The sequence below is a fragment of the Rhincodon typus genome, chromosome 7 (assembly GCF_021869965.1).
Source record: "Rhincodon typus isolate 14 chromosome 7, sRhiTyp1.1, whole genome shotgun sequence".
Taxonomy (NCBI): Eukaryota; Metazoa; Chordata; class Chondrichthyes; order Orectolobiformes; family Rhincodontidae; genus Rhincodon; species Rhincodon typus.
This window is the reverse complement of record NC_063338.1, coordinates 11,767,588-11,792,024: the sequence shown is the minus strand read 5'-3', so window position 1 is coordinate 11,792,024 and position 24,437 is coordinate 11,767,588. Positions and strand designations below refer to the sequence as shown.

Below are 24,437 nucleotides of genomic sequence, written 5' to 3'. Positions count from 1 at the left end.
TCACCGTGTCTGCATGGGTTTCCTCTGGGTGCTCTGGTTTCCTCCCACAACCCAGAGATGTGCAGGTTAGTTGGATTGGCCATTCTAAATTATCCATAGTGTTCAGGGATGTGCAGGCTAGGTGGATTAGCTATGGAAAATGCAGGATTGTAGGGTAAGGGAGGGGTGGGTCTGGGTGGAGATGCTCTTTGGAGGGTTAGTGTGAACTGAATGGCCTGCTTCCACACTGTAGGGATATTATGATTTCTAATTCATGGAAAACAAATTCCTCAAACCTCTGTTCTCTCCTGCCAGCGAAAACAGATATTGCCCAATTTATATTTTTAAAAGTCTGCAAAAATTTTGAATCTCCTCTCTGGCTTCTCTGCTGTAAGGAGAAGAACTCTCACTTCACATTAGTTCTGGAAACATTGCCTTTTCTCTTTAATTAAATCTCAGACATTCAAGGGGGATCGCTTTGTTTTGCCCTAAAGCGGTTATTTAAGTGATTGATGTGACCGCTGGTGAATTCATGAGGCAATAAATGCTTCCAAGATTCTGATTAAACATTGAGGCTATTGGCAGAGGCATTAAGGAGCACACTGGAGCTATCTTTGCTGAGTGAATGTTGCTGTCTACATTAGAGCTGCTGTTTCCTTTGTGACTTTATTGTGATTTTGCTACATATTTCATGCTCGGTTTTATAAGTTAGTTGTATCCGTGATTGATGGAGTTAATTTCTTTTTAAGTGGGGATTGTGTCAGCCGACCAACAACAACCCGTCTTTATATCACGGTTTCAACGTAAAATAAATGTTCCAAGGCGCTTTACAAGTCTTATGAAATAAAACCGACGCTGAGCCACATTGGTGATACAAGGTTGGATGATCAAACACTTGGCCAAAGAGGTAAGTTTTTAAAAATGTTTTAAAGGGAGAAGCTGAGAGGTTTGAAAGAAGGAAATTCTCAGCAGCTAAAGGCAGGGCCACCAATGCTGGAGTGAGAAAAATCAGGAATACCTCAAAATGCTGGAGTTTGAAGAGCATAGAGATCACAGGATACAAGGTGAGACGTCACCCAGTGAGGGAAGGGCAAGGCCACATGAGATTCGGAATCAAGGATGAGAATGTTAAAACCAAGGCATTATTTAAATGGGAACCAATCAGTGAGGACATTGCAGATCAATGAACAGGGATCCTGATTTGAGACACAGGTAGCAGGGGTTTGAATGATTTCATATGACAGAAAGTGTAGAATGCCGGAGGCCAGCAAATCCAGGAGGCTCCCCATTGAATCCTGAGGACAGAACATTACCTGTCCCTGGATCACAGTTCAGTGACAATACCACTAGGCTGTCACCTCCCCAGCACTGGAAGAGGAAAAGAATTGTCTTTTATTTGAAACAAGCAACATGTTATCTCCGGTTTAAATACGATTTTGTTGAAAATTTTAAATCATCTCCTCAAGAACTGAACCGTGTAATCCAAAACTGGATCTTTGTAACGCTAATTCTCCCTCCTGTAAGCAATGGGGGAATAGCACAGTACAATCACTACTGTCACAATGAAATCAATTACTGCCACAAAAATAAAGAGCCTGCATTTATGTAGTGCCTTCCATGGCGTCAGGAAATCCAAAATTGCCTTACAGGCATTTAGTGTAGTCACTGTAACAATGTGGAAAACGTAACTACCTATTAATGCACGGCAATGTCCCACAAAGAGCAATAACAACTGACATTGACATTGCACCTTCAATGCACTTAAATGTTCCAAGACACTTCACAGGAGTTCTAGCCAGCTAAATTTAACTAAAGATATATGACTATAAGGACAGACGTCCAAATGCTTGATCAATGATGCAGGTTTAAGGGAGCATCTCAAAACAGGAGAGAGAAACAGACAGATTTAGGGAGGGAATTGTGGACCTAAGGACTGTGGCAGCTGAAGGCGTAGCTGCCAATGACATGTGTGATAACCAATCAGATGCTGTTTCTTGGTGATCTTTGTCGAGCGACTAATGTTGGTCAGGACACTGAGGAGAATTCGTCTGCTCTTTTCCAAAATAATGTGGGATCTTTTATGTCCTCCTGAGGCATAAGACAGGGTCCAAATTTAATGATTTATCTGAAAGATGACACCTCTCACAGTGCCACGCTCCCTCTTTCTGACACTGGAGTGTCTGCCCAGATTTTGTACTGAATTGGGACTTGGCCCAACAATTGGCTGACTTAGAGGCTACTGGTATCAAGTGAGCCACAACTGATACCGTGGCCTTTATGACAAGAGTTGGAGAAATTTTTGTTTTATATTGGGTCTGAAAGGCATGAACGTAGAAATAGTTAAATGATTTGTGGGTCATGGCATTCTATTTTACACAGACTTCCTGGACCTTTGATGAGTTGATCTTAATTTGGGAGGATCTTTCCCAAAACTCTTAATATCTTGGCTTTTTGTTTTGGCTGTTGTTGTTGACATTCTGTCAGGGACCAGTCGGGTTGACTCTGAAGGGACTAGCAAGTTATCTTGTTTAAGAAGCAGACAGCTGCCACCACCTCAGGACATCTGAGGGTGAAATCTAAAACCAAATAGCAAGAAGGATTTACACCTTGACTTACATTTGCCATTATCCTTGCTGTAAATCAGGACAGCCACATCGACTCAGAGTTCTTCACCATTACTCCATCTGAGATTATCAAGTTCAGCACAGTACTTCATTGTTATCATATGGCAATGCACTAGCTGTGACACTGCAATGTCTCTTCAGGTCATATTGATTCTCAATTAACTGTTGATTAACTCACAGGGAATCAATGGGCTCCATTTTTGACTTAGACTCCTTAGATGACTTAGAATCCCTACAGTGTGGAAACAGGCCCTTCGGCCCAACAAGTCCATACCGATTCTCACAGCATCCCACCCAGACCAATCTCCCTTATAACCCACCTAATCTACACATCCCTGAACACTATGGGCAATTTAGCATGGCCAATCCACCTAGCCTGCACATCTTTGGACAGTGGGAGGAAACCAGAGTACCCAGAGGAAACCCGCGCAGACATGGAGAGAATGTGCAAACTCCACACAGTCACCCGAGGCTGGAATCTGAACCCAGGCCTCTGGTGCTGTGAGGCAGCAGTGCTGACCACTGAGCCACCGTGCCATGGATGGGTGATCTCCTCCCTTCCCTTTCCACTCTGATGTGCAAGAGGAATGTTCCAATCAACTTGAAGGCTCGATAGAGCAATTTCAACAATCTACATATTTGTCAGTTTCTGTTCTATGGAAATCTAAGCATGAGGAGAGGATGATAGGTTCTTTTTTAAAGTAGGGGTGGTATTTGTGATTCAGAAAGGAAAGGGAGGCTGAAATGGCCATACCACAGTCTCTAAGGATGATAATACGAAAACAATGAGATAAATATTTTAATATTTCTCACTTCACATCATCCATACATGTCATTATCCCAAGAGGTTCAGACTCTTTCTTTTGGGAAACATTGGGTAGATTTGCAATGTCGGTAGTGATTCTTACATTTTGAGCCCATATTGTTACGATAGCCAATTTTCTTCCTGCCAGCCAAGATACCTTTTTTTTCAATATGAATCCAGCAGTGGTCGTATGTGACTCAACTCTCAGTGTAGTTTCTGGACAGGGCTTTTGTTTCTGCTCTTTTTGGCAGAAGTAACGTTGACTTTTGCCTAGCTTTAGGCTCTACAATGGTGCAGATTTTTCAATTGGCTGTTTGGAAGTTTGTGCAGTAAACTGGACAGTACAGTTACGTGCAATCACTTGGGTTTATTTTATTCATTCAGGGGATGAGGGTGCTGCTGGCTAGCCCAGCATTTATTGCCCATCCCTAATTGCCCAGAGGGCAGTTAAGAGTCAATCCTATTGCTATGGTTCTGGAGTCACATGTAGAGCAGACCAAGTAAGGATGCCAATTTCCTTGCCTAAAGAACATTAGTGAACCAGATGGGCTTTTCTGACACTCGACATTGGTTGTTATTAGACTCTTAATTCCAGATATTTATTGAATCCAAATTATACCATCTGCCATGGCAGGATTCAGACCCTGGTCTCCAGACTATTACCTGGTCTCTGGATTAACGGTCCAGTGATAATACCACTAGGCCCTTGCCAGTGAGCCAGTTTGCATTTCATTATGCAACAGCATCGGCTGTTACTTTTAGTAAGGAATTTGATGCAATCTCAGCTAAACTAATCACAGAATTCCAGCCATGATATCAGCACCTATTCTATCACAACTCAAACTTTTGGATCCTGAAGTGAAAGAATTCAAGACTATTCAAAAGTCAAATTGTGTATATCCTGTTTTAAGATCTTTAGTTAACCTGATTCTATGTCAAGCTCAATAGAATGGATTCATTCAGTGTCCTCCAATACACTAGACACATGGCCAATTGGGATTATAGTTGTGACTATTTGCTTTTTTGATCAGTAAATAAAAATCTGACTGATATACAACTGCACCTCCCAGTCGCGAACCATTTCAACTCCCCCTCCCATTCCTCAGACGACATGTCCATCCTGGGCCTCCTGCAGTGCCACAACGATGCCACCCGAAGGTTGCAGGAACAGCAACTCATATTCCGCTTGGGAACCCTGCAGCCCAATGGTATCAATGTGGATTTCACAAGTTTCAAAATCTCCCCTCCCCCCACCGCATCCCAAAACCAGTCCAGCTCGTCCCTGCCTCCCTAACCTGTTCTTCCTCCCACCTATCCCCTCCTCCCACCTCAAGCCGCACCTCCATCTCCTACCGACCAACCTCATCCCGCCCCCTTGACCTGTCCGTCCTCCCTGGACTGACCTATCCCCTTCCTAACTCCCTACCTACACTCACCTTTCCTGGCCCCATCCCCGCCTCTTCGACCTGTTTGTTTCTTCTCCACCTATCCTCTCCTCTATCCCTCTTCTATCCGCCTCCCACTCTCTCCCTATTTATTTCAAAACCCCCTTCCCCTCCCCCTTTTCTGATGAAGGGTCTAGGCCCGAAACGTCAGCCTCTCTGCTCCTATGATGCTGCTTGGCCTGCTGTGTTCATCCAGCCCTGCACCTTGTTGTCTCGGATTCTCCAGCATCTGCAGTTCCTACCATCTCTGATATACATCCTGTTGGCTATGTAATCACAAAGTCTTTTTATATATATATATAGCACCTTTAATGCAATAAAATATTCCAAGGTGCTTTATGCATGTATTATAAAGCAAATTTTAGCACTGGAGTCAGAAGGAATCCTTAGGACAGGCAACTGAATGCTTGGACAAAGTTGTAGGTTTTAAGGAAAATCTTAAAAGAGGAGGTGGGAAAAGAAACAGAGCAGTTTATGGAGTGAGTTCCAGAGATTAGAGCCACCAGTGATTAAAATCAGGAATACTTAAGAGGTCAGAGTTGAAGGACTATCTGCATTTCAGATGGTTGTAAGTCGGGAAGGATTACAGAGCTGGGAGGGGACGACACCATGGAAGAGTTGGGAAATAATGATGAGGATTTTAAAATAATGCATTGATTAACTGAGAGCCATTATAGGTCCGTGAGAATGGGAGTGAGTGAACCCTTTGAGTTAATGGGCTTTTGTGTGAGTTAGAAATGGGCTGCCACATTCCAGACAGCGTCAGGTTTCAGAAGAACACGAGAGGCCCATCAAGAGAGTATTAGAACAGTCAAGTCTAGAGAAAATTAAGGCAGAGTTGAGAGTTTCAGCAGCAGATGAGTTGAGGCAGGAGTCACACAGAATAAGCATGTGAACTTCAATCCTTTTGTGCACTTGTTGGTAAAACATGGTGAGACAAAACGAAATGTGTGAGTGTGGATGTCAGATATCAGAACACTTAGCATGTGGAGGCTCTAGAGAAGCTGGGATGATTTCCTTGGAGCAAAAAAGACTAAAGAGAGATTCAATAGAGGTGCTGAAGATTTTGAAGGGTATAGATAGAGTAGATTGAGAGTAAGTATTTCCATTGGAATGAGGGTTAGTGACCAGAGAATACACATAATTGAAAGAAGAGCCAGGGGAGGAAGCGAGGAGAATTTATTTTTATGCAGGAAATTGTTCTCATTTGAAATGCACTCCCTGAAAAGGTGATGGCAATAACAGATTTACAATCAGCTTTCAAAAGGGAATGGATAAATATTTGGGAAGGGGATAAAATGCATGGCCATTGAAGAAGAGCAGGAGAGAGGGACTCTTTCAAAGAGCTGGCAGAAGGACGATGGGCCCAATGGCTTCCTTCTGTACCGTAAGATTCTATCTCTATAAAACAGCCAAGCAACATTTATATTATGCTATATATGGTTCAACTTGGCAGCCAGTGCTTAATCCTGATGATCAATTCCCATTTGCACAGCTCCCTTTGATCATTTTTATTGTCCGTGAAAGGCGAAGGGACCTGTCATGTATTTACTTGCCAAAGGGAATTGATCTAATAAAAACTGTCCCTTAATCCATTGGTTCAGTTTAAGGATAGTCCCATTGCTCGTAGCAAAGGCTTGGAGTTTCAATGTAATTTACAGCTATATTTTTCTCTCTTGTTATTACGACAGACGACAACATTGAGCTGACAGCGAGGAGCCACGATTTACTGCCAAATCCCAGCGAGTCACTGACCCAGATAAATCAGGCTCAGCAAAAAATGCTTCATTTTATGGGTGAGATACTCCACTGAAAAGTATTACATTTCCTCAAACACCAGCCAACAGCATCAATTGTACACCAAAAAGAGATCTGAGCTCCCAGGATATCGAATTCATAATAAAAAAGAGAGATTTATGTACATTGTGTTTTGATAGAGAAGGATGGTAAATGAATTTCTGAATCCTTATCTCTTCTCAACAGCGCAGCAACTTCATCCAGTAATTTACTGAACCATGCAAAGTATGGACGTCCCAAGTCTCATCCCCTGCGTGTGCCGAGTAAACAGATTTCATCAGAAGGACTTATATCTCAAGACAACTTGTCTTTCTATGTGGAGTCTTTAATATCGCAAATATCCCAAGATTCTCCGCAGCAGCAAACAAAACTTCACCACAAGCCTCAGTCTTATTAGGGCAGGCGATCTAAAGCTTGGTCAAAGAATTACGTTTTAAGGAGCACCTTAAAAGATACAGGAGAGAGATAAAGAGGTCTAGAGAGGGCTTTGCAGAATTTAGTGCCTCGGCAGCTGGTGGAGCAAAGGAAACTGAAGGTGCACAGGAGGCCAAGATTGGAGAAACACAGTGATAACAAGGTGTAGAGCTGGATGAACACAGCAGGCCAAGCAGCACCAGAGGAGCAGGAAAGCTGATGTTTCGACCCTAGACGCGTCTTCAGAAATGGGAGAGGGGAAGGGGATTCTGAAATAAATAGGGAGAAAGGGGGAGGCGGATAGAAGATGGATAAAGGAGAAGATAGGTGGAGAGGAGACAGACAGGTCAAGGAGGCGGGGTTGGAGCCAGTAAAGGTGAGTGTAGGTAGGGAGTTAGGGAGGGGATAGGTCAGTCCAGGGAGGACGGACAGGTCAAGGGGGCGGGATGAGGTTAGTAGGTAGGAGATGGGGGTGCGGCTTGAGGTGGGAGGAGGGGATAGATGGGAGGAAGGACAGGTTAGGGAGGCGGGGACGAGCTGGACTGGTTTTGGGATGCGGTAGAGGGAGGGGAGATTTTGAAGCTTGTGAAGTCCACATTGATACCATTGGGCTGCAGGGTTCCCAAGCGGAATATGAGTTGCTGTTCCTGCAACCTTCGGGTAGCATCGTTGTGGCACTGCAGGAGGTCCAGGATGGACATGTTGTCCAAGGAATGGGAGGGGGAGTTGAAATGGTTCGCAACTGGGAGGTGCAGTTGTTTGGGCGAACCGAGTGTAGGTGTTCCACAAAGCGGTCCCTAAGCCTCCGCTTGGTTTCCCCGATATAGAGGAGGCCACAACGGGAACAGCGGATACAGTATACCACATTAGCAGATGTGCAGGTGAACATCTGTTTGATGTGGAAGGTCTTCTTAGGGCCTGGGATTGGGGTGAGGGGGGAGGTGTAGGGGCAGGTGTAGCACTTCCTGCGGTTGCAGGGAAAAGTGCCGGGTGTGGTGCGGCTGGAGGGGAGTGTGGAGCGGACAAGGGCGTCACGGAGAGAGTGGTCTCTCCGGAAAGCAGATAAGGGTGGGAAGGGAAAAGTGTCTTTGGTAGTGGGTTCGGATTGCAGATGGCGGAAGTGTCGGAGGATGATGCGTTGGATCTGGAGGTTGGTGGGGTGGTACGTGAGGACGAGGGGGATTCTGTTTTGGTTATTATTGCGGAGAGGGGGTGTGAGGGATGAGTTGCGGGAAATGCGAGAGATATGGTCGAGGGCGTTTTCGACCACTGTGGAGTGGAAGTTGCGGTCCTTGAAAAACGAGGACATCTGGAATGTCAGGGAGTGGAATGCCTCATCTCGGGAGCAGATGCGGCGGAGGCAAAGGAATTGGGAATGGGGATGGCCTTTTTGCAGGAAGGTGGGTGAGAGGAGGTGTACTCTAGGTAGATGTGGGAGTCGGTAGGCTTGAAATGGATATCGGTTTCCAGGTGGTTGCCAGAGATGGAAATAGAGAGGTCCAGGAAGGGGAGAGAGGTATCGGAGATGGTCCAGGTGAACTTAAGGTTCGGGTGGAAGGTGTTAGTGAAGTGGATGAACTGTTCGAGCTCCTCGTGGGAGCACGAGGCAGTGCCGATACACCCCACCTACACTCACCTTTACTGGCTCCAACCCCGCCTCCTTGACCTGTCTGTCTCCTCTCCACCTATCTTCTCCTTTATCCATCTTCTATCTGCCTCCCCTTTCTCCCTATTTATTTCAGAATCCCCTTCCCCTCCCCCATTTCTGAAGAAGTGTCTCGACCCGAAATGTCAGCTTTCCTGCTCCTCTGATGCTGCTAGGCCTGCTGTGTTCATCCAGCTCTACACCTTGTCTCAGATTCTCCAGCATCGGCAGTTCCTACTATCTCTGGAGAAACACAGTGATCTTGTTGGGTTTTGGGTAGGAGAAGCTGACAGCAATAGGAAGACATACAGCCATGGAAGAAGAATTTGACAGTAAGGGTGAGAATTTAAAATTCAAGGCTAATATGAGTCTGTATGGATGATGGGTGAATAGACGAAGTGTGAGTAACAGAGGGCTGGTGGTACAAGGCTAGCTTGATGACCATTGGGAGGTACAAGCATATTAACAAGGGTCCCAACAGCATATGAACCAAGGAACAGGCAGAAATTGCTAATATTACAGCATTGGAAATAGTCAGTCTTAGTGGGTATCAGGTCCAAACTCAGCTTTGGATCAAATAGGATATGAATGTTGTGAACACTCTCGTTCAGCCTCAGACAGTTTTGTTTTTAATTTGCTCATGAGACATAGATGTCGAAGGCTAGGCCCAGTATTTATTGCCTGCCCCTAGTTGCCCTTGAGAAGGTTGTGATGGACTGTCTTCTAGAACCACTGCAGTCCATGAGCTGTGCGTAGACCTCCAGTACCAAAATGGAGGCAATTCCTGCATTTTGACCCAGTAGCAGTCAAGGAACTATATTTCCAAGTCACCTTTGCAAGGGGAATGGATGGAGCCCATGGCCAGGGAATGATGTTCATGGCAGGGATTGAAGAGAATGGTTTTGATGCTTCCACCTTTAATCAGAGGAAATTTGTTATGAACAGGTGTGGGCAGGTAGTGCATGAGTTCCATGTGACCACTCCCTTCTCAAACAGATATACCATGTTGGATACTGTTGAGGGGGATGGCCTTTCAGAGGAAAGCAGCCACAGCCAGGTTTGTAGCACATTGGTTGGCTCTGCTGTGCAGCAGGGGAGGAAAAAGACTAGAAGAGCTTTACTGATAGGGGACTGTATTGTGAGGGGAACTGACAGGCAAGTGACCGTGGCAGCAAGGAGACTGTAGGATGGTATGTTACCTTCTTGGTGCCAGTGTCAGGGATGTCTCAGAGCAGCTGCAGGGCATTCTGAAGGTGGAAGGTGAAACAGCCAGCAGTTGTGGTATGTGTCAGTGCTAATGACTTGGGTAAGTAAAGAAATGAGGTTCTGCAATATGAATTCAGAGAGTTAGATAGTGGATTAAAGAAGGGGAATAGTGCAAGGAGATGCATTGTGGGAGGTCTAATAAAGGAAGGATATATACCATAAATGTAAGTCCCCAGGGAGTACTGAGGAACAGGACAAGTTCATAGATCCCTGAAGGTGTCAGCACAGGTAGACAGGGTGCTGAAGAAGGGTGGTGAAGTTGATTGCCTTCATTAACCGGGGCATAGAATGTAGGAGCAAGGGAGTATTGTTACAACTTTATAAAGCATTGGTTAGGCCACAGATGGAACACTGTGTGCAATTTTGGTCGCCATGCCATTGGAAAGACATGATTGCGCTGGAGAGAGTGCAGGCAAGATTCACCAGGACGTTGCCTGGGATGGAAAGTCTCAGTTACGAGGAGAGGTTGGATAGGGTGGTTTTTTTCCCTTGGAGCGAAGCAAGCTGAGCAGGGGCTCTGGTTGAGGTATACAAAACTATGAGGTGCATAGACAGAGTGGATTGTGAGAATCTTTTCCCCATGCCAGACTTATCTAAGGCCAGGGGACATATGTTTAAGGTGAGGATGAAATAGTTTAGAGGAGATCTGAGGAAAAGAATCAGGCAGAATATGAAACATGCTGCCTGAGAGGGTGGTGGGAGGCAGGTACTCTTGCAACATTTAAGAAGCATCCAGATGAGCACTTAAAATACCAGGACATAATAGGCTATGGACCAAGTGCATGGTAAATGGGATTGGTATAATTTGGTGTTTGTTGATTGACATAGATATGGTGGGCTGAAGGGCCTGTTTCTATGCTCTATGACTCTAGACGTCAAGCAAATTGGTGAGGTAGAGTTAGGTATTGTCAGCATATATATGGAACCTGATCCGTCTTTGGATGGTACCACTGAGAGCTAGCAGATGGATGTGAAGTTGGAAGAGGTCAAAGATTGACCCTTGGGGGAAATCCATGCAGTAATATGTGAAGAAGTTGATTCTCTGGCCATAACAAGATAAATAAGAATGGAATTGGGCAAGTCCAGTCCCATTCATCTCAACAACAGTGGAGAATCCTTGTAGGAAGCTGATGTAACCAAATTTGTCAAAGGTTGCATGCAGGCAAAGAAAGATGAGCTGGGATGGTTACCACAATCACAGTCACATAATTTGTCAGCTATTTCAGCTGTGGCAGGGCTGGAAACCAGATCTAAAGATTCATGTGAGGAGCTGAAAGAAAAACAGGCACAAATTACGAGGCCATAATATGTTCAATGATTTTGGAGAGGAACATTTGGAGATGGGGGTAGAAGCTGGCGCGGATACAGAATGGGTTTTATATGATGAGGGATTAATGATGGCAGAATTGAAAGGGAGGGCAACAGCGTCTGAAGGGAGGGAACCCATTTACAATAACAGCTATCATGGAGGACAAGAAGGGAGGTCTAGGTAGTCAGCATTTTAGTGGAGATTGGACAGAGAGAGCTGGAAGCAATTCTAATATATTTCATTTTAGATAGCCAGATGTCGAGGGATAGAATGGGAGCCTAGTCTCGATACATCATATAACCTGTTATTTGCAGAAATGCACATGACAAGTATGTGCTTCTAAACTTGAAAACCACAGATTTGGTCTGTTCCTATATTTAGAAGAACAAGTGAAAGCTCAGTTAATGCCCACTCCTGAATACAATTAACCACCCAATTAATATATAATTAACACCAGGATAAAATCAGAGAGGAGAGATAAGAGACAAACCAGAGAAATTAAAAAAAACAAGCTTGGAGTGAGGATGTGCAAAACCTTATGAGAAGACTGATTAAGTGGGTTGGGGAAAAGGAAAGAAGGGGCAGAAGCGACCAAATGGATGGCCTCAGCCTTTGTTACAAATAAATCCACAAGGTCCTTGCATTTGTTGGAGATGAATGTGGAGGAGACAGGGGAGAGGAATTCAGGAGGAGGTGTTACGGATAGTTTGGGATGTCTTGAGGTCATGAAAGATGCCATATATACTGTTTTCATAATGAAAATAATGATTTATGTGTGTAGTAATTTAATAGAGTAGAATAGGAACTGAAATTCTAGCCTTCAATATCTTGACAACTTTATCCAGTAATTTCCTGAAGTTTGCATCATACCAAGCACAAATTTCCGAAATTTGATCTCTGTTTTGTGCTGAATTAATTGTTACAACGTATGTCACAATCTTAGGATGTCCCAAAACATCCTGCAGCCAGCTGAGAACTTTCTTAATGTGTTGTCACTTTTTTAATGCAGCAATCAATTTGCACAGCAAAATACGAGAAACAACAGTGATAATGATCAGTTAATTTGTTTTAGGCTTTATTTAAACTTTAAAGATTGGCTAGAATACTGTGGAGAACTCTCCTACTTTTCTTCAAATTGGTCACTTGAACCTATTCCATTGACCTAAAAGGACAAATAGGGCCTTAGTTTAATGTCTGACCTGAAAGAGCACAGCTCTGACCATGCATTGCAGTCTCTCTACTCCACTGAAGTCAGTCTTGATTGGGTGCTCAAGATCTTGGAGTGAGAATTGAACCCACAACTTTCTGAGTCATTAACCCTACAACTTTCCAAGATCCTCGAACTCTTGCCCCTTTTGCAGCAACAATTTCCTTCACCTCACCATTCAAGGCCAGACCTTCAGCTGTCTAGGCCTTAAACATGGAATTCTAAGCAACCTCTTCTTTTGTTTATCCACATCTCCTTTAAAAGATTGATTATAACCTATCTGTTTAATAATGCATTTGGTTTGTCCTAAAATCTCTAATGGTTTGGTGTTAGGTTTTGTCATTTTTACAACCAGGGGAGGCAGGGTCAAATTGATCTCCTATCTTTCTTCAGCTCATTTGCAACAGGTTCTTTTGTTAAAATGAATATACTTGGCAATTGAGTGAATGTTTAGCTATTTACACTTATGTTTACATAAAATACACAATCAGACAGATATTCTTACGCTACAACAAAAAAATGAGGACAGCATTTATTACATTTAACCAGATCTAATTAAAATAAGAAACTAAACTCTGACTTTTACACACACATTTGAAGCTTGCATACACACTTACAGAGTGGGGCAGGATAGATTCAGCCAGTTAACACCCAGTGAGATTAAAGGCATATATAGATCAAGGAGGTTCATGACTTGGCTGATATCACGCTGAATTTGGTCGTCCTGCTAGTTTCACTCAATGATCGTGATGTTTCTGGCATAAGATGGTTTAAAGATACAGATGGATAATTCTTCAGGAGACAGTCACATTGAGTTAACTTTTTTCTGAAAGTTGTATCTGTGGCACCTGGCTAGTCACAATCAGCAAACAGAGTTCAATTGGGTGGAGATACAGAGAAGAAGGACCCGACTTCTTTCATTGATTTGGTCGCTTGTCCTATTCTGCAGAGAAAACAGGTGCTTAAAATACACAAAACTTTCCTTGTCCAACGGCACAGGTATACAAATAAGGTCATGGCCAGTTTATTCTAATTGTAAGTATTAGGTCATGTCTGGGAATCCCTGTCTCAGCCAGAGTTCCATTGTCCAAGTAGTTATGTCTAAGGTCATGTCTCCATCAGTTAAATACTCATATGAATGTGTGGACGCTATGTTAATCGAATGGGGCATATGGTTTGTTCACATTTCCCCGAGACCATTATTTTTGGTGGGGTTTGAAAACTCGTAGTTTCCATCTCAATGGTGCTGGAATGTAAAGGATTTGATTGTGTAGTTCCCTTTGGCTGCCAGCTCAAGTTACTGGAATACAGCTTTAGGTTCTTTTGTTTTAAAAAATTAATTAGGATTTCCAGCAATAGATTCAGAAATCATTTTATTTTATCCAAAACATGTTTTCATTACAGCCTGATTCTGCTCTTGTGAAGTATCTTGGGTGTTTTTAACTACATTATAGGGGCTATATCAATCAGAAGTTTGTTCTTGATCCCATTGTGGCTCATTAATTTTGCCATTCGCTTTAACATTTGGATTTCTGTCCCCTGAGCTTCCTTCTCTGCGTCCCCAATATATCTTTTTTCTTTCCTGCATATGCAAATTCAAACTCCAGTTCATTTCCACAGGCTCCTAACTCACAGGTTCCTATTTTAGACATAAGAGCCTCACAAGATGATTATCACCAGGCCATTCAAGCTCTGAAGCTATTACAGGTCTCAGTGATTCTGCTCTGGGTATTTGTCTTGATTGGGTGTAAGTATAGGGTGTTGGCATTCAAACTGCACTATAACCACGTTTGTGGTTAATTTGTATTCCTGCAACAGACAATTGCAGAACTGGGATTTCCGTCAGTCAGGAATCATTCCGAACCTGTTGTGGGACAAATCCACAGTCAAAATCGGGAGCAGGTGAAAGTTAGAGAAACCTTTTATTACAAGAATTTAGTAGAGGTTAAAACTCCAAAGTCTCCCTCGCTCTCTCAAAGCCTCTTTCGAATGTCCGTAAACCTTATTCTATCTCTCTCTCAATCTTAAAGACTCTCCCTCTTTCTCAGATCAGCTACAGTGATACTAATTTATATATAATTCTAAAAAAAGCACAAATACAGCTTGACTTCAAAACATTCCCAGTCTTAATTTGTCTGCATACTTGGGTGTGATCCTCAGCCCTCTTACTCCGATGGTGAGCATCTCCTGTCACATTCTCACAGAGATAAAAAATCAGGCGAGTGGAAAATACAGAAGTGAAGAACAACTCAAGCTGCACAAGACCCTCATTCTCCACATTAATGCCCGCAAAGCTGGGAAAGGACATCTGATCGATTACATCCATTAGATGGCACTGTCTCCATAATAATGCCCTTGGATCACACACCAGCTATCTAAACACTCCATTAAACAAAGAGAACTTTCACTTCTACTTCGGAGTTTTAAAATAATGCTAACAGTGGGTGATCCAGAAGTAAGCTGTTAGTTTCTGCAGATCTCTCCTAGTGTTTGGCGTGACATGATCCTGAGTGTAGCAGAGACATTCTAGGCTGGCTAAGGTGTCAAATTTGGCACGGTGGTCATGATCTCAGTCTTGTCTGAGTCTGAGGTTAGTGTGTTTAAAATACCGCTGAGAAAGTGCTACACTGTTGAAAGTGCTATCTTTCAAGTGAGACACTAAGCCCTAACATTGTCTGCCTGTTCAATTGCACATAAAAGATCTCATGTCACTATTTTATGAAGAAAAGGGGAGTTCTCCTCTGTGTCCTAAACATTATTTGTGCATCAATTCATCAAATCATTATCACCTGGCTGTCTGTGGGATCTTGCTGTCAAGAAATAGGTTGTCATGTTTCCTACTTTATTTCAGTGAATGACTTCACCCCCAAAAGTCCTTCATTGGCTGTAAAGAACTTTAGGATGCTCTGAGATCATGAAAGATGCTGTATAAAGCCAAGAGATAGCAATGTGTAGAGCTGGATGAACACAGCAGGCCAAGCAGCATCAGAGGAGCAGAAAGGCTGACATTTTGGCCCTAGACCCTTCTTCAGAAATGGGGGAGGGGAAGGGGGTTCTGAAATAAATAGGGAGAGAGGGGTAGGCGGATAGAAGATGGATAGAGGAGAAGATAGGTGGAGAGGAGACAGACAGGTCAAAGAGGCGGGGATGGAGCCAGTAAAGGTGAGTGTAGGTGGGGAGTTAGGGAGGAGATAGGTTAGTCCACGGAGGGCGGACAGGTCAAGGGGGCGGGATGAGGTTAGTAGGCAGGAGATGGGGGTGGGGCTTGAGGTGGGAGGAGGGGATAGGTGGGAGAAAGGACAGGTTAGGGAGACAGGGACGAGCTGGGCTGGTTTTGGGATGTGGTAGGGTTCCGTAGCTACACTGGCCCTATCCCCCACCTCTTCCTCCCTTATATTGATGACAGTATCGGCGCCACCTCGTGCTCCCACGAGGAGCTCGAACAGTTCATCCACTTCACCAACACCTTCCACCCCAACCTTAAGTTCACCTGGACCATCTCTAATACCTCTCTCTCCTTCCTGGACCTCTCTGTCTCCATCTCGGGCAACCACCTAGAAACCGATATCCATTTCAAGCCCACCGACTCCCACAGCTACCTAGAATACACCTCCTCCCACCCACTTTCCCGCAAAAATGCCATCCCCTATTCCCAATTCCTTCGCCTCTGCCACATCTGCTCCCAGGATGAGGCATTCCACTCCTGTACATCTCAGATGTCCTCGTTTTTCAAGGACCGCAACTTCCCCCCCTCAGTGGTCAAGAACGCCCTCGACCCTGTCTCCCGCATTTCCCGCAACTTATCCCTCACACCCCCTCCCCGCAATAACAACCAAAACAGAATCCCCTTCATCCTCACGTACCACCCCACCAACCTCCGGATCCAACGCATCATCCTCCAACACTTCCGCCATCTGCAATCCAACCCCACCACCAAAGGCATTTTTCCCTCCCCACCCTTATCTGCTTTCCAGAGAGACCACTCTCTCCGTGACTCCCTTGTCCGCTCCCCACTCCCCTCCAGCCCCACCACACCCGGCACTTTTCCCTGCAACCGCAGGAAGTGCTACACCTGCCCTTACACCTCCCCCCTCAGCACCATCCCAGGCCCCAAGAAGATTTTCCACATCAAGCAGATGTTCACCTGCGCATCTGCTAATGTGGTATACTGCATCCGCTGTTCCCGTTGTGGCCTCCTCTACATCAGGGAAACCAAGCGGAGGCTTGGGGACCACTTTGCAGAACACCTACGCTCGGTTCGCACTAAACAACTGCACCTCCCAGTCACGAACCATTTCAACTCCCCCTCCCATTCCTCAGATGACATGTCCATCCTGGGCCTCCAGCAGTGCCACAGCGATGCCACCCGAAGGTTGCAGGAACAGCAACTCATATTCCGCTTGGGAACCCTGCAGCCCAATGGTATCAATGTGGACTTCACAAGCTTCAAAATTTCCCCTCCCTCTACCGCATCCCAAAACCAGCCCAGCTCGTCCCGTCCTTCTTCCCACCTATCCCCTCCTCCCACCTCAAACCCTACCCCATCTCCTACCTACTAACCTCATCCCGCCCCCTTGACCTGTCCGTCCTCCCTGGACTGACCTATCTCCTCCCTAACTCCCCACCTACACTCACCTTTACTGGCTCCATCCCTGCCTCTTTGACCTGTCTGTATCCTCTCCACCTATCTTCTCTATCCATCTTCTATCCGCCTCCCCCTCTCTCCCTATTTATTTCAGAACCCCCTTCCCCTCCCCTATTTCTGAAGAAGGGTCTAGGCCCAAAATGTCAGCCTTCCTGCTCCTCTGATGCTGCTTGGCCTGCTGTGTTCATCCAGCTCTACACCTCTATGAGTTTTGTTCTTTGAGGCAGAATGTCGCAAATTCTTTTATGTCAAGTCAGACTACGTTATGTAGAGTTGAATAGCGTATGCAGTACAACTAGGTGCAACTCGCTAACGTTAGTGTTTATGCTCCACACATGCCTCCTCCAGCCCTTCTTAATCTTACCCTATCACTATATCCTTCTACTAAATTCTCACTCATGTACTCACCTTGTTTCCCCTAAAATCCATCTTTGTCATGCATCTCAACTGTGTCATGTCATCACAGATTCCACATTTTAAATATTGCCCATCAAGATATAAATGACAGTTCATGTGAGGAGCTGGCCTGATTTTCAAGAGGTTTCTAAATTGTACTTTAATGGTAAGCTGAACATAGCTCAACAGGAATATGTAATACTCTTAATTCTCACCTGAAGACTCACAGTGGGCAATGATATCGCTCAGATACAATGGTCAGAATCCTATCAGGGTCTGACTGGTGTGGAAAATGGTGAAATTTGTAGTAGATATTGCCAAAGTGGAGAGAGTTTAGGAAATATTTACTAGGATGTCACCAGGAATGGAAGATTTGAGTTATAGGGAGAGGCTAATAGGTTGGGACTTTTTTCGCTAGAGAGTAGCATGTTGAGGGAGTGACCTGATAAAGGTTATAAAATCATGAGGGGGTATAAGATATGGTGAATGGCATGTGTCTTTTTCCTAGAGTGGGGGATTTTAAGACTGGGAGCATATTTTTAAGGTGAGAGGAGAAAGATTTAAACAGGACACGAGGGGCAAAGTTTTGTACGCAGAGAATGGTTCATGTGTGGAATGAACTCCCAGAGGAAGTGGTGGATGAGGGTGCCGTTGCAATGTTTAAAAGACATTTGGATAAGTACATGAATAAGAAAGGTTTGGAGGGATATGGGCCAAGATAGTAAAGTGGGACTAACTTAGTTTGGGATTAAGGTCTGCATGGACTGGTTGGACCGAAAGGTCCGTACTGTACGATTCTATGAGAAGTTGGGCAAGAGCCATCCCACCATCAGGAACAATACGCTGCACCTTTTTTGCCTTTGTCAAGTGACAAGGTGAGTTTCTCACTGGGCAGTGATGAGTTTCCAATTAACTGGCCTTATAGCTTGTTAAGCCTCTTATTAATGGCCCGACTTGCTTCATTGATATTCAGCTTCCTATCATACTAAATGTGCTGATTAAGGTGGACGTCAAGAACATCTTGACACGGAAGTCAGGGCGTGGCGCCTGGTGACTTTCAGCTCATCTTTGGCTTTGAAGCGCTTCTGTGTTGCTCAGCATCAAGCAACATCCCAGGGCACAATCCATGGGCGCCAACCGCATGCAGCCCTCACCCACCAGCACTGGCATCCAGCATTTGCCAACCCCTCGGGGGCATCGGGGCACTTCTCCAGCCCATTTGCATAGGCTTGAATTGCAGGCGGTGGACGCTGAATAGCTGCTGCAAGGACACCTCACGTGCAGGGACAGGCACCCAGCCTCACACCGTAAACCTGGCTGCATCTCGAAGCTGCCCAGTTCCTCTCTTAGCACTGGCTCACCAAACGCCTGCCTCTGTGCGCACTGTATCCATGCCTTGCCTTGCCTTGCTGTACCTTGTCAGGCTAATTAGCGCAGTCAAAATAGTTCCAAAAAACTGCCCATCAGCAATTCTTAAAGAATGGGGAGCTGGTCTGAGAACAGTGTATGGTAAGGTGGAGATTGGATTCGATGTGGGATGGGATGCCGTGGGGGCAGGGTAGGTAGTTAATGAGGTGTGTTTGATAAGACTTGGCAAGAAATCTCAATGGGAGTCGTGGAGAGAATTCTCAAACAATCTGACTACGGAGCCAAAAGAAGCAAAAATCGGTCGAGTGTGACTCGCTATTAACTTCTACGCAACAAACCTACTGGTTTATCAAGACCGAACCTATCTTCTATGAAGAACATGGGGATGGAACCTTCCCAGGCCCTGAATGAACATGAACTTTGGCGAGAAGATTGGGAAGAGCTTGTAAGATGGTCAGTGAGGAGCTTCTCCACAACAAGAGGCAGAAATAACACAGTGTGGATCTGGAGGATCACAGCAGGCCAGGCAGCATCAGAGGAGCAGGAAAGCTGACTTTTCAGGTCAGGACCCTTCTTCAGACCAAGAGCCAGAAACCCTGTTTTCCAACCAGGTGTTGAACGGCGAGATGAGATTCTCACCTATTTGCGTGCGTTAACGTCTCATTATTACTTAACTTCAGCTCATTGTTTTGCCATTCCCCATTCTCCCACTTTCCACATAGAAAACAGACAGCGACAATTCCAGCCATGGATAATTAGAGTGATCACCTGGTCACTCCGGCTTTCCGCTTGCTTTTCCAGACATCCGCCTCGGAGCATGATCCACGAGCAGTGACCGCGTCCGTCCCTCCCAGGCACAGACCTTGTCATCAGACACATACCAGCTTCATTTCACCATCATGGCAACATTTCCCGCTCAAGTTAGTGCTGTCCAAGTTGGTCGGGGGTGTGGGGTGGAAGGGGTGGGGTGTTGGGGGTGCGGGTGGTAAGTGGTGGACCACAGTCAGTGTTACAGAGAGGGGAATGAAAGTCAAGGGGTTTGCCAGGGATAGAACTGCTGTGGTAGGGGATTGGAGAAATTCAATGCTGGGGTGTGGAGATATTGCGCGGGAGGACATGCGATACTGTGGGAGGGAGACTATTCCGCAGACACCACTGTTGTGGCCTCAGCTGGGGGAGTGTGCAGGGTGGGTAGGGCTAAACCGTAGGGCAGGAGTTCAGGCAGCAAGGATGAGAGTTGCAGTCATTATTCCAGGTAGTGCGTGGGGACATGAGGGACAGCAGTGGTGCTAGTGTGTCTAAAAAGGATATGAAGGTTCAGGAGCACCTCTTGATTATCAGGTAGAGCCTGCGACTCTTGGTGCCGAAAGCGGACTGCATCGCCTTCCATATTCGCTTGACTGCTCAAATGTGAACTACAAATTGAAAATAGTTACGACAACACTTGGAGTGGGCGGAGTCAGTGCTATCTCATTCTGAGCGACAGGAGAAGCTTCAAGGGGCCAACTGAATTAATCATGCACTTGCAGTGTGCAGCTTGAAGACTTCTGTAATCGCAGCATCCTGCATGCGAAGTGTATGCATCGTGGGATATAAATCCTGGTCACAAGCACAATCTCAACCACATCCTTGGTCATTGCTGACTAGTCCTGCCTATGAATGAAAAGTAATCATAGGTGGCCTCAAAACAGGCACCCGTGGGTCACAAAGAAGCTACAAGATCTCATAAGCTACACAGAATTGATTCCTCTCATCTTGAACTGTAAGCATGCTCTCATGATACCTTTCTTGGGTAATGTGGACTAGGAACACAAGGTCTCAGTATTCATGAATTTCTGAAGAAGGATCTAGGCCCGAAACGTCAGCCTTCCTGCTCCTCTGATGCTGCTTGGCCTGCTGTGTTCACCCAGCTCTACACCTTGTTGTCTCAGTATTCATGCAGTATTTACAATCCCCTCCTGTCTCATTGTAACATGACTGGTGCTATATTCATGAGAATAAGATTCCTGTATCAAAGGTGTGTGTCCAGGCATTCCATTGCCCTCCTTTGGAGGTGTGCCACTATATGGGAGGATAAATTAAGTGGACACTGTGAATGCTGACTGCATACATTTCTCACGGCCTGTTCTGTTCTTTATGTTGCCCGCAGGTTGATTGCAAGCGTGAATGATGGATCCGACCACAACAGGGTTTATCGTTGCCATTGCCATGATACAGAGAAGGCGCAGAGAAATGGAAGAGGAATAGTTGGTGCAGCAATCTCTAACAGCTGCTGAACAGCCACCATGTGAAGAGATCCCAGCCGGAGGTGCCCTCAGAATGTGCGGGAGGTACAGGAAGCTCAGAGTCTATCATCCTCGATGCCATTTCCTACAGATGAGTGAGACGCAGTGTTGCCACAGACTGATGATATCTCAGGACATTTAACAGAAATAAACTAATTGTTGGAGTGGAACCTGAGACATGGAGGAGTGGGTGGCCATTCTATCCTAAATTGTTAAGATGACAGCTGTGTTGAACTTTTAGGCAACTAGCTGTCTCCAAGGAACCTCTGGGGATTTTTATGAAATTTCTCAACCCTCAACCCACAAACAGACCGACACTGTTATCGGTGCAGTTTGTGCTGGATCACACTCCTTCATCACATTTCCCTGTTACGAGGGCAGTGCTGCAGCCTGGGGCAGGAAGCTTTGCCAACATAGTTAACTTCACCTAGGTGCAGGGCACTGTAGACTGTACACACATCATGTTGACAGGGCCATTTCATAACAGCCAAGTTCGTCGATAGAAAAGGATTCCATTCCATCAATGCACAAGTCATCTGCAATGATCATCACTAGCACAACTTAGAAATATGCATCATGTACCCTGGAAGCTGCCATGATGCAAAAAACTTTCAGAACTCTCATGATCCTGCTGCGCTTGAGGGACCAAATATCTTGCAAGGATGGTTACTGCAGGACAGGGCCACCATCTGCTACCATCTACAAGGCGCACTGCAGCAACTCAACAAGATCCTGGAGTGGAATCTTTCAAAACCAGGATCTTTACCACCCAGAGACACAGGGGCAGTAGGTGCATGGGACTACCAACACCTCCAAGCCGAACAACATCCAGACTTATAAAATATGATTCCGTTCCCGCATTGTCATTGGGCCAAAGTACTGAAACATTCAACTTAACAGCTTTATGAGTGTAAATACACCAGCAGTGGCTCAAGAAGGCAACTCGCTACCAGCTTCTCAAGGGCATTTAAGGATAGGAACAATGTATTGGCTTTCCCACTGAGTCCCATCTTCCATGATTGATTAAAAAAATACACTTTTCCAAGTACAGTTCATCATGCACCCCCAGTTTTTAACACTCCACCATTGGTGGATGTGCTCTCAACTACCTAGGCCCTCAGGTCTGGAATTCCTTCCTTCAACTCCTCCACCTCTCCTCCTTCAAGATACTCTTTAAACTGACCTCTTTGGTGAATATATTCACGGTCACTTGTCCTGATATGACTCAGTGTCAAATCTGGTTTGATTAAAATCCTCTGAAGCACATTGGGGTGTTTTATTTTATTACTTTAGATAAGAAAGTTGTCACAGTTTAATGCAAGTTTCTGGTTTCATCTTTTCACATTGCTTAATAGCATTTTTTTGGTAAAGATTATCAGCAGGATGAGTTTGTCCTTGATGTATGCAACTATATAACATTGCAGCTTCTCTATTATGATCAACTATGCGTTTAAGCCTTAACTTTTCATTAATTATGGACATTCTGCAGAAGTAATTTCATACCCTCTCAAGAATGTCAGGCTGTAGATAAATAAGACCAATAGAAAGTTAAAATCCTCTGAGGGGCAATTTAAACTAAACGGAATTTATTTCTTCACAGAGCCCGCCTTATCTTAGAGAAATGAAAGGTAATTATAAATCTTGATAACACTTTAGACTGACAATGAAGTATTCTTATTCCTTTTGATTTTGACCAAGATTTTGTAGATTACTCGATGCCAGCAGTTGAGGTTTCGTTGCTTTAATTCCCATGGAATTGTCATTGACAGGGGTGGGAGGGATATAGGAATTTTTGCCCTGAGTTCCCATCTAAAGCTGTGACCTTTGCCCCTATGCCTGTCTCAGGCCTTTGGAATGCAATGGAAGAGTAATTGGATTTTTCTGTGTGGCACTGAGTACATATTTCCCAAAGTTTAAATTAAGATACTTGAACCTAATAACTACATAATCCAGGAGATGCCAGTGTTTTGTATTTGCCCTGCGCCGAAGATGGTGTGTGTTGTTTTGAGGCCATGCCGAGCCCACTTTGTGAGAGGAAGGACCGCATTTGCATTCGCATTTGCCATGCAATTTTTTCCCAGTGGCTGCTCATCAACCTTGGAGTCAAGACCAATCCTGACATTAGAGTCCTCCCGCAGAGCGATCTTTTCTTCTTTTGGGATGTCAGTGACTTGGAGGAGACATCGTCACTTGATCAAGAGTTATTTTTACACTGTTCAATCTACAGATAATTGTCTTGGGAGGGCAGGGAAAGGTGGAGTTTGGTGGTGTGTTCTGTCTATTTCTAGACCTGTAAATTGGCCAGAATCAATAACCTGATTCATTTCACTGACATTTGCTTTCAATGTCAGCAATTACTCAGTGGGTACCCTCTGTGTCGGTGGTTGCAGATTTACACTTCAAAGACCTCAGCACAATATCTGGGTCAGTTCTGGGGAAGTGTTGCACTTTAGGAGATGCTGTCGTTTTGAAGAAACATTGAACTATGAAATATCCCAAGGCATTGTAGTAAAGAGCAGGGGTGACCAGGCCAATATTTATATAAGATCAAAATACAGTGGATGCTGGAAATCTGAAACAAATGCAAAAAGTGCAATTTCTGTCTTTGGTCCAATATTTACCACTGTAATTATTAATGTAATTTAACCACATTGGCTTAGAAATAAGGCTGATTTTGACTGCGATCATATAGAATGGCATATGGTGAATCGACAGTCTGCTTTACAACTCTCCTGCTTTGGTTCCAATGTTAAAAAATCTCTTCCAATAAATTATTCTTGAAAATTATTTACGGAGGTGGGTAAGTTGAGGACTGAGTGGCTGAGGGACTAACACTGTTTCTCAGGTTGCTTTTAATTATCACTGGTGCATGCAATATCTGATGTGTGCAATTAATAAACAATGTAGGTGTGCAGGAACTTTTTGAAAACAGTAGGTGCATGAATTTGACATTCCGCCAGCAGCACAGCAAATGTCCACAGATTAGTTGTATATTGTAATTCCTGAATGGCTAACTGAATCAGAGCAGCAGTCAACAAAGCTAAGTAGGATGTTAAGCTGCACGACTAATAGATAACCAACACCTAATTCAAAATCTGTTTGCGAGACAAATGGAATGAACTTGGCCGTACTCCCAATTTGCTGGAAGGTTTCAATGTATTGACACGATGGCAACTTGAGCAGTTAATTCCTGACTGGGTTGGACTACCTTTCATTGCTGGCCTGTGAACTCGCCTGTCTCAGATCATAGGC

General features: G+C 44.8%; 1 long non-coding RNA gene across 1 annotated transcript; it reads left to right on the top strand.

The window, feature by feature from the left end:
* Window positions 1-757: 757 nt before the first annotated feature.
* On the top strand, window positions 758-21,279 carry LOC125483560. The gene is made up of 3 exons (XR_007262509.1): window positions 758-886; window positions 6,545-6,649; window positions 21,050-21,279. It is a non-coding gene; the product is annotated as an uncharacterized LOC125483560 (long non-coding RNA).
* The last annotated feature ends 3,158 nt before the right edge of the window (window positions 21,280-24,437 follow it).